This window comes from Zonotrichia leucophrys, chromosome 3, assembly GCF_028769735.1.
Source record: "Zonotrichia leucophrys gambelii isolate GWCS_2022_RI chromosome 3, RI_Zleu_2.0, whole genome shotgun sequence".
In the NCBI taxonomy this organism is placed as follows: Eukaryota; Metazoa; Chordata; class Aves; order Passeriformes; family Passerellidae; genus Zonotrichia; species Zonotrichia leucophrys.
The window spans coordinates 83,816,497-83,826,824 of NC_088172.1; the positions used below are offsets into that span (position 1 = coordinate 83,816,497).

The 10,328-nt window shown below is 38.2% G+C and overlaps 1 long non-coding RNA gene across 3 annotated transcripts; it reads right to left on the reverse strand.

Annotated features, from left to right (window-relative positions):
* Positions 1–508: 508 nt before the first annotated feature.
* LOC135445892 (uncharacterized) lies at positions 509–8,851 on the reverse strand. 3 transcript variants are annotated; one of them, XR_010439632.1, is made up of 5 exons: positions 6,496–8,851; positions 5,700–5,895; positions 5,072–5,126; positions 2,360–2,435; positions 509–854 (listed from the first exon to the last, which is right to left on the reverse strand). It is a non-coding gene; the product is annotated as an uncharacterized LOC135445892 (long non-coding RNA). The 3 variants fall into 3 exon arrangements; XR_010439631.1 differs by having other exon boundaries at positions 5,072–5,895; XR_010439630.1 differs by having other exon boundaries at positions 2,360–5,895.
* Between the last annotated feature and the right edge of the window lie 1,477 nt (positions 8,852–10,328).

Consider the following 10,328-nt stretch of genomic DNA (forward strand, 5'->3'; position numbering starts at 1 on the left):
GCTCATCTGTCACCTCTTGCTGCATCGCAGTCTGGACAAACCCAGTTCTCTCAAAGTTCCACAAGGCTTCTGCTCTTAGATTCTGCCAGTACTTTGGGACTTCTCACTTCATTGTCACAGCACCAAATGGGTAAAGAAACATGGTAGTTAGGGACATCTCATAGGCTAAGAATTGAGCTGGTTTATATTGAAAAGAACTGGTTTATTTAAGGTCTTTTTGATTTCTTCTCTGTTTTGCACACTTCCTTTTGCTCTTTGTAAAAAATAAACTGTCAAACCCACAGTTATAACCAACTACCACCAACCCTAAAAACAAAAGAGCATTCAGTCATTAAATTGAGTTCAATTTGTATACTACCATAAAGCTTTTGATAAATTGTCAAAATAAAACCCATTAATTGGTAGAATAACTAATTACAGAAGGTAATACACAAGTTATACTGCCATACAGATACTAAACAAAAAAAAAGAAATCTGAATTCCAACTAAGGTGGAGAAACAATTATAACTTTATTTATTTATTTTTACATTCAAATCAATAAAGCAGTCATTATTGTACAAATTCTTACCCCCAAAGGAATGCAGGCAAAGGCCTCCTGTTAAATAACATCCATGAATACTTAGTTGCTTGTGATTAACCTTATTTGCTATCTTGTGGGAAGAGCAATGAGAAACAAAAGTCCTTAAAACTAAGGCAAGTCAGTAGTTTAACAAGCACATGTGTCCAGCAAAAGGAAAGACTTTGAGAAGATATCTGTGCATCCCACTGAAACTGTTCCATTTATTTCTACACTATCTTGAGATACTCACCAAGTTCAGCCTGAGGTTCCTAAAGGTCCAATTATTTCTGGGGTCTGAAATAAAAGAAATATCCAGTCACACAGCAGACTGTAGACCTAGGAACTGAGATATGTTAATATTTTTAAGCAGCCATAACATTTGCCTAACAATAAATATTAACACTTTTCTAGTTTTGGAATTACTGAATTTCCTCCAGAGTTTTTATGGGTAACAATTATGGAACAATAACTAAAAAAATCCAATGTTCTGAAAGTAAGAAAAAAAAAAATCTCAAAATAAAACTGATGAGGGAGTACACAGCCAGTTTTTATTTATACATCTAACATTTGGAGTGTGGGCTAACAGGGAGGAACTGTTCCTTCTTCAAGAACACCTCAAAAGGGCATAGAAATTTTTTTCCCCATTTGGACAGTATGTCCATCTCCATTCTCCTTTCTCTTCAATGGGAGAAAGCATCTTGGATTTCCAGAGTAAGGGAGAGAAAAAAATAAAACTCCTAGAACCAAACATAAAGTCACCACACATCTTGTTTGGGACAACAGCCACTATCACCCTTCCCGTCCCTGCAGCTGTGGCTGCTCAATCCTCTTGGCTCAACCCTGTCCTGGCATGGCCACAGCCTCTCCCTGCCTCAGAGCAGAGGCAGTGACCTGCTGGTGGTGTTAGAGAGGGGACAGAAAACACCCATAGCTTCTTTGGTTCCAGGTTTGGTGGGATTTTTTAAATATTTAAATATTTACACATTATTTACACAATATTTAAATTTTTCCTGTGTCTCTCGATCAATACAAAACAAGGCAAAATTAAGCAGTCTGGATGCAGTTTGCTTGAATTCTAACAGAATGCAGGACCCTGCTAAGTAATTGTAGCAAATAATTTTATCTGCATGCTCTGTTCACAATAAACCCAGGAACCCATAGTTCTGGGTGATTGTTTTTTGTAAAGTAACAAGGAGCTCTGAAGGCTGAATTATTGTACTATTACTAATTGCATCTTTATCTCTCAACTGTTGTCTATTAGTCTCTAATATAACAATATTTTTAAAAGCCACTTTTAATCCTATGTTTTCATTATATACTGTCCAAAGAATAAAACTGAAAATTAGATGGTTTAGGCCCAGATTCAGAAAAAATAACTCCTAGTTAGGAATATGCTTGTGCTAGCTAGCAAGTCCTCTGTTTTTTTTTTTCTTTGTATTCTACTAGATAGCATTTTCCAAGAATGTAATAATACAAAGAATTCCCAAATAATACTGAGTCAGACTCCCCAAATTATACTCTTTGGTAAATTTTAAAAGCCCAACAGTCTTAAAAGCCTCATTGTTTGTTTTCTGGACAGAAGCATTCCACCTGTGAGGCTGAGAGTGGTAAAAGCACTGCTAGTGCTTCTTTCCAAGCAGCCTCTCCAAAAAACACACCTTAAAGAGTACCCAGCATAAAACTACCCTCAGCACAGTGAATAAATTTCTTGCACAGAGCTTATATTTTATAGGTTTTGCCTTACATGTACTCAGAATTCCTGCATTGAAGTCACATACTTTTATAATAAAGTTTCTTACCTTAAGACTTTACCATACCAGTTCCTTGTACTTTTCAGTTATGGAAGGTTCATCAACAGCCAGAAATCAACCTCTCCTAAAAAAAAAAAAAACCTAGAATAGAAAAGTTTAAAAAGCAGACTAAACTCATGTCACTTTATTTCATATTTTTTCTGAGTTTAGCATTTCAACACATATTTCCCACTTACTAATGTCAACAGGCTGCATTACTCACATTACTCACATGCATTACTGCTTTCTGTGTAGACAAAACTTTGTTGCATTCTTTGACAGTAGGAGGGAAAAGCAGAAGTAGCCAAACAACTGAGGAGCATAAATCTGGCAGGGAGGGAGGGAGGGAAGGGTTTTGTAACTAGCATAGTACTGCCTTTTCTTCATTTAAAGTTTAAATAAAGTGATAACAAACTTTCTCATTCTAACTAGTGTCTTGCTGTTATCTCCAACAATTGCACTGAGGAAAAAATTACTAATTTTCTAAATTTGATGATATCTTAAAAGCAGTTTTTTCCATGGTCTTTATCAGTACTGGACTCCTATTCATACCTAGGAACTAGTAACACATGAGCTGTTGATTTCATAAACGCTTGCATATTTGCTGGTAGGGAGGTTTGTCTTTTCTAATTTTGGTTAATTTTTTTACAAGTAGAAGGAGATTCTTTTTTTTTTTGCTTCCATCTATTATTGTGAAGCAGACTGCTACCATTTAATTAATACAAAAGCTTCTTTAGAAACTCACATGGTACAGAGAGGTATCAGGACATTCTTTTAGAATATCCAGACCTATCTGCAGCTACCAAACTTAAATACAGCATGTGGCACATGGGAAGGTGAAATTAGGGAATGAGTGGATGGGTTGGGAATGCACTTTTTAGAAGTGTATGTTTACACAACAAACATCACATATCAAAAATGGCCTTGCCAGTTCTGCAGTTTCCATAGGGAGGGATCTCTGGCAGTGGGCTCAGAGTGTAACTCTGAAACCTGGGCCATCTCTTTGGTTTTGTAGAACAATATGAGTCTAACACAAATGGACCTCATAACAGGTTCCCAGACTGTAACATTTTTCAAGTTTTAATTACTTTAATTTAACTGAGGACAAAAGCCACCTTCACCAAAAGGGATGCAATTTAGATGGAAGATAGTGAACTATGTAAGAGCAAGTAAAAACATCATCTCCAGCAATAAGAGAATTTAAAGCACTGGCTGAGAGTGAAGTTGAGTGGGTGTTTTTCTAAAAACTGTGTGGAAACCAACAATAGCAAGGTCCTGGTGGTATCCAACATTTTCACCCTGAAGTTGTGTATGTATGAACTTTTGTTTTTCCTCTCAGTTTAACAAACACTCCAGCAGAAATTTTGTGACCAGTTCATTCTTTCCAAGGACAATTTTGCTACTGTAGATTAACTCTTTATGTACTGATCCATAGTCTCAAATGCAAAATTGCAGATTTCAGTTTTATATTTATGTAGTCATTATCTGCCTCAGACGGGAAAAGAGAGAACACCATTCCTGGAAACACTGTACAATACAACTTGAAGAGCCAGATACAGCCATATTGATCCATTTGTTGTTGAGCTGCTGGGTTTTTTAACAGGATACTTTTAAAAGAATCATTTGCACTCCTAGAAAATTCCCGTGAAATGGTTTTATAATAACAATTTCCATGTGGAAAAATAAATCTTACTTATATGATAAAAAATTCATTAATGATTATATTTTTGTTGCTTGCAACTCCGTCTTAGAGATATCCTCAAAATGGAAGTTCTTGCTGATCTTTCCTAAACTGTATATGTGAACTGTGGATCATTACATGAGCCAAACAGTAGTTACAGCAGGAAAAGATATGACTCTTAAATAGCAGTAATGTTTTGATATCTACACAGTCCAGCAGCCCTGACCTTCAAAATCCAGCACACTTCCATAACACAGGGACTTGTAACAAGTGGTGTAGACTTTTCTATAGAAACAACAAGATAGAAAGCAGAAATACAAACTCTTGTAATACATGAGGGACCTTCTTTTGGCCCTAGACAGTGTTACTTTCCACTTTCCACTTGCCTCCTTCCCCCATCCTTAAATCACAAGAAGCCAGGTAGGATAAGCTATGGAGGACAAAATTTAGCAGAAGGTGCCAGTGTGCTGCAGCATAAAATGTTCTGACAGTCCAAGGCCTAAGACATACAGCAAAAAAAGCTGCCACTTCAGGTTACTACACCACTCATTACACCTTTTTTCCACATGTAAAAATACATCATCTTCCTCAAGTGAAGTTCTTAACATCAGGTTCTTTCAGATCCCCCAAGATTACTCCTGCAATAACATTTCTCTTAAATGGATGGGCAGCAGAGGGCTACAGTAATTTTACATTATTTGTCCAACATATTACGAATGCTTCCTTTATTCTCCCTTCATTTTCCTTTCCTGATTAGAAATTCAATTTCCAGTTACATACACTGGCTGGATTCCAAACAAACTGTCAGGTGTTTGGGGCAAAGTTCTCTCTTTTTCAGGATTAGGCACACAGAAATGGTAACACAGCAGAGCATTTTCTTTTCTTATTCTAGAATGTTTTAAAGAACATTTTTCTCATCAAAATAAGCACTTGGTACTATTAACTGCAAGGAGAAAATCTTGCACAGTGTATTCCTTTTGTGATGTTGCTTCAGGGAAGGAAAAGGAGAGATCCATAGGAGAGAGCATAAACATCATTACCTCACAGCAAAAGGTCACCTCTTCAAGTTCTGAAGTTAGCACAGGGACAGGCAACCTGACAAGAGTAAAGCCTAAGTTTAGCACAGTTTCCCCAACCACATGGAATCAAAGCACTTGCTTTGCATTTAGAAAAACAAACAAAACCCCTCCCAAACCACAACAAACACACAAAATGTAAACATTGTGCAGGAGAACCAAACTACATTTCTTACATAAGTTCAACAGCTTTAAGTATCAATTAGGTGACCTCTGCTTTCTGCTGAACAGTCCTATGAAAAGTGGTTTAGGTAACTATGCAAAAGTGAAAGAGGACAAAGCAAAAGCACACTAGCTTACCAAAATAATTTCAATATATTTTTTCCTTTTTGTGGGAAACAACTGGCCCAAAACCCAAATTATTTGTAAAGAGGTGCTACCACTTCAGCCACATATACAAGATCTTCATACACAGTCTGAGAATCTTCACTGACAGTACTGAATGTCAATGCTCTAATTCAAAGACATACTGTCAGCTGTTACCAAAATTTCCTTTAAAAAGGGTATGTAAAAATATAAGGGGTTAAATGGTATCTGTAGATACCATTTAATAGATAATATAGAAATCTGTATATATCATTTCTGAAATTACCTGTTGTCCTGAGTTACCTATGTAGCACAAGATGAAGTCAGCTACACTCAGCTTTTCCCACAGTGAGTTATCATATTCAAACAGACACAGAACCTCCTTACTTTCTGCAAACAGTACAGCTCACCACATATTTAGATTAACTGAAGAGAAATGAAACAATGATACTGAAAGGGCTGAGCAGGAACAGCTGTCCCTCCTGTCAAGAAAAAGAGAAAATATTTTATTTTTAAGGCAAAAAAAATATAATCATACAGTGTCAGTAAAATTCACATGTAGGAAGTCACTGAAACAAGTCCACAAATACGTAAAGGTGGAACAGAAGTTTTCATAACACATCCATAGGAATAAGAATTATCTTTTAAAGATACCAAGCTTTACACTTCAGAGTTAAATCTTTAGAAGACCAAGAATAGGCTTCTTGCCAACACAGAATGGAGACTGTGGCACCCACTCCAAACTGAGTTTCTCTGTGGAACTGTCAGGATCAGAGTACTGGGCAAGATGGATGTTAGCACTAACCCATTAAGCTCATTCCTGAACAAGCCTTCCAACAGTGCAGCAAATAATTTATCTCAAAATACTACTTTTAACAGAGTGCCAAGTCCTCACACTCCCCACTCCATTCAATGTATCTACCACTAATACTGTGCAACACGGTCTGAGTCTCACATTTTGGCAATATATGATACCTGGTGACAGGCATTTAAACAGGAAAAAGTGTCTACAGCTGCTAAAGTCCTTTAACTTCTCAAAAGAACTACAAAATTACTTTCTTCATCTCTCAAGAATAATTTACCTTATTAGTTTCCTGTTCTGATGCAGAAGGATTCCATTCAGATCTGGAAAGCAGATAACTCTTGAAATCTTCAACTGGAAAACAGCACTACAAAAAGAAAGAAAACAAAGAAAAAAATCTCAGTTGGGAGATTAACAGTAGAAAGGCAGGAAATGCTTTGCTGTTTCATTTTAATATAGAACAAATTTTTACTAACTTCTGCCTTAAAAGATTAAGCCTAGAATTCAAAAATACTAATAAATGGTAGCTTGAGACTGAAGGCCTGATTTTCTAGAGCTGTAGAAAATCCACCATCTTCCACTTGTTCCACTAAAATGTGAAGTCCTTGAAAAACTCAAGAATGTTGAATGAAACACAGCAACAACCATCGGTGAAAAAGAACTAATAAATCTCACCCTGTCCACTCTAAGCCTCCCACTTACCACCCAGCAGGCCAAGTTGTGTTCAATATAAAAGCAACACAGGATTTGATGGATGACACCTATATATTCTGCAGCAGAGGCGTGAACAGACTCCAAGCAGTGTAATTTATCTGAAATTACCTTGATCCCAGGCATGCTTTTCTTAATGTGGTAATGACGACAAAGAGCTTACTTTTCTTTATGGAACAATTACAAACCTTCACATTAAAGCACAAGTTTCCAGGCTGGATATTGCCAAAAGGTTTCCACAGTCATCCTATTTTCTCTGGGTTTCACACAACACACATCAGCTATCTATAATTTTTCTAGAGAAGCATCACAAATCTGTTGACCTGTTTCTAAAAATATTTAAAGACACAGATTTTAAATGGTGTAAGGCAACATTCCCAAGACAGGAAGCTGTCAAAATGCTCTTTCCAAAAAAGCTGAAAGCATGAAACTGTCACCATAAGATAAAAAGGACAAACATGTGATCTGCAATACTTCCCCTGACCTAGAATTTAATGAGTTAGAAATTTATAGTTGAGATGGGCACACAAGGGGTATGAAGAGCATCCACAGGAAGCTGGTGAAAGGTCTGGAGCACGAATTTTATGAGGAGCAGCTGAGTGGGCAGGGGTAGTTAAGCATGGAAAGAAGGAGGCTGAGGGGAATATTCACGGCTGTCTACAACTGCCTGAAAGGAGGCTGTGGCCAGGTGGGGATTGGTCTCTTCTCACAGGATGGGAGGAAACAGCCTCCAGTTGCACCAGAAGAGGTTTAGATTGGACATTTGGAGAACTTTCTTCACAGAGAGAGCAGTCAAGCATTGCAACAGGCTGCTCAAGGAAGCAGTGGAGTCACCATCCCTGGTGGTATTTAAAAGCAGCATGGATATGGCACTTAGGGATGTGGTTTAGTGAAGCACTTGGCAGTGCTGGGTTTGTGGTTGGACTCAATTTTAGAGTCATTTCCACCCTAAATAATTCTATAGGCATGTTAAAACCTCGTTCTAAGAATTTAGTTGCTTCTGAATAACCAGTCTCTTAAACCTTCCCCTAGCTCACCACTCAACAGTTAATACCATCATCAGCCCTCACTGTAAGGTAATAATATGCAGGAGCCCACACTCCAATCAGAGTCTGGTCTGCAATGAACTCCAAGAACCCACGCTAACAAAAATTGCACAAGGTCTCAACCCTGTGTGGAGCATCCTCAGAAGCTGTATAGGTTTTAAGCTGAGTTAATTGATGAATAGGGAAAGCTGTTTCCTTTTGAGCTTCTGTATCTACTTTCTAGCAATTTCACGGAAAGGGAAGAAGCCACTGCTTCACCTTCCTTGTCTTCAACTTGTCCATTCCCTAATTCCCCTCCTCTCTGTTGCAATCCACTTTGATCCCCAAGGATGCCTGCCCAAACACAAGCCTTCCCCCTGAAACTATGACGTGGGAAACACGTTTTAAGAAGAAAGGCATAATCTCCACGAATCAAAAACCGACGGGCTCCTAAAGAGAATCCTCAGACGGGCCCAATTTGCACCTTCTGACCGCTTTGGCTGCTTTGCTGCCCTCTAGGGCTTCTGTCCGGAAACAAGAATTACAAATAGGATACAGGGAAGGAAGCATAGACAGAAGGATATAAGAAGGAAGGAGACAACCTAAAGCAAGGAGAGAGTGTGGATGCCCCATCCCTGGAAGTGCCCAAGGCCAGGCTGGATAGGGCTCTGAGAAACCTGAGCTAGTGAGTGGCATCCTGCCCTTGGCAAGGGTTTGGAACGAGATGATCTTTAAGGTCCCTTCCAGCCCAACCTATGCTGTGATTCTATATGCTAACATTAATCTGAGATAACTCCTTATGCATAGTTTCTGTAACAAATGCAGCACCAATCTCACATACAACTATCTGATTATCATGTCACATCTAATCCAGCAGCACCCACATACTGAATGTGACAGAGGAACTGTGCAGAGAGTGATAAAAAACAACCAAAAAAAAAAAACAAACAAACAAACAAACAAAAAAATTAAAACAGAAGACAAGAGAAGGAAAAGACAAGAATCGAAGAAAAGAAATAGCCCAACTTCCAGACTGCATGGGGGAAAAAATCATTATATGGATCTGCTAATATCTAAGTGCTTGACTAAGGGAACCTAAGCCTTTTCATGTAACCTCCAAAATGCAGTTCCATCAGCAGCAGAAACACGAAAGGCCAAGCTCTTCTGACAATTCTCCTCCAAACTATGCCACAAGGAATCTTTCTTCCTTTCAGGTGGTTACTTTCATGACACCTGTAAGAATTTAACATTCCTGAAAGCTGCAACAGCTTACTAAAACTTCCAGCAGCTTTTATCAGTAGTTAAGAACTGTCAGAAAAATACAGTCATATGCCCAAATTTCACATCCATAGAAAATAAAGATAAAAACTCTCAAATAGATGGCCTTAGGAGAACTAAAACAACAAATCCCAATTTCCTGCAAGTTTTCGTAATGATTTCCTGCTTTTTGTAAATTTTGTGTCTTAAAAGTACAAACTTTGGTTCAAGATTTTCCTGTGGCTCTGGAATTTCAGTGTTTTCCTACTGTCAATTCTTCTGTGTACATTAAACTGGAGACTACAAATCCTCAATTGTTGAGGCACTTGCAGGCAGTCAGCCACTGCTGCTCCTACCTTGTCCTTGCTAATCTTTCTCTCCAGCTCATGAAAAACAGCAAGCATAAAGGAGTCACAGCTTGTTTACTTGCATTTTTGATAGCCATCGGCCAAAAGTTGTCACAAAAACATTTCTTCAAAGACCACAAAACTCCCAAAGTAGGAAAAGTCTTGACAATATCTTCCTACCATATTCTAGGAAGCACACATACACCAAAGGTTTTTCAAAAGTACATTAATTTTACCATAATGTGCTGTTTTCAAGGCAAGTATCAAGAAAAAGCAGGCACAACTACATCATGTTACAACCCAACTATAAGCCAACATGAACACTTAGTAGCCGTAAGTATGGACAGAAGTGGTCGTCTCCCCTTTATCTCACCCTAAGAAAGCAGCTGCACTATTCCTGCTAGCACTCCTCAATCAATCAATCAATCAATCAACCCACCAGCTTGGGGCAGCAGCCGCCACGGCAAAGTTTGGGAAGAATTGCTGAGATGCGACAAAGGGTAATGGATTGTGTCAGACACTCTTAGCTGGATCATGAGACTTTAATTTGATATACAAATTTAAGTTTATACTTTTTTCCCTACATCTGACAAACTATCGCTGCATCACTAAAAATATCTATAACACATATTAAATCATAGCCACAAGAACATTAAATGTGTTTGCACAGAACAAACCAGACTAATAATGCATCTCCAGATTAAGCAGCAAGACTGTTGTCACACTAACTCGGACTCGGTCTGGAGCGCGTCTCAGCCCTTTTTTACCTCGTA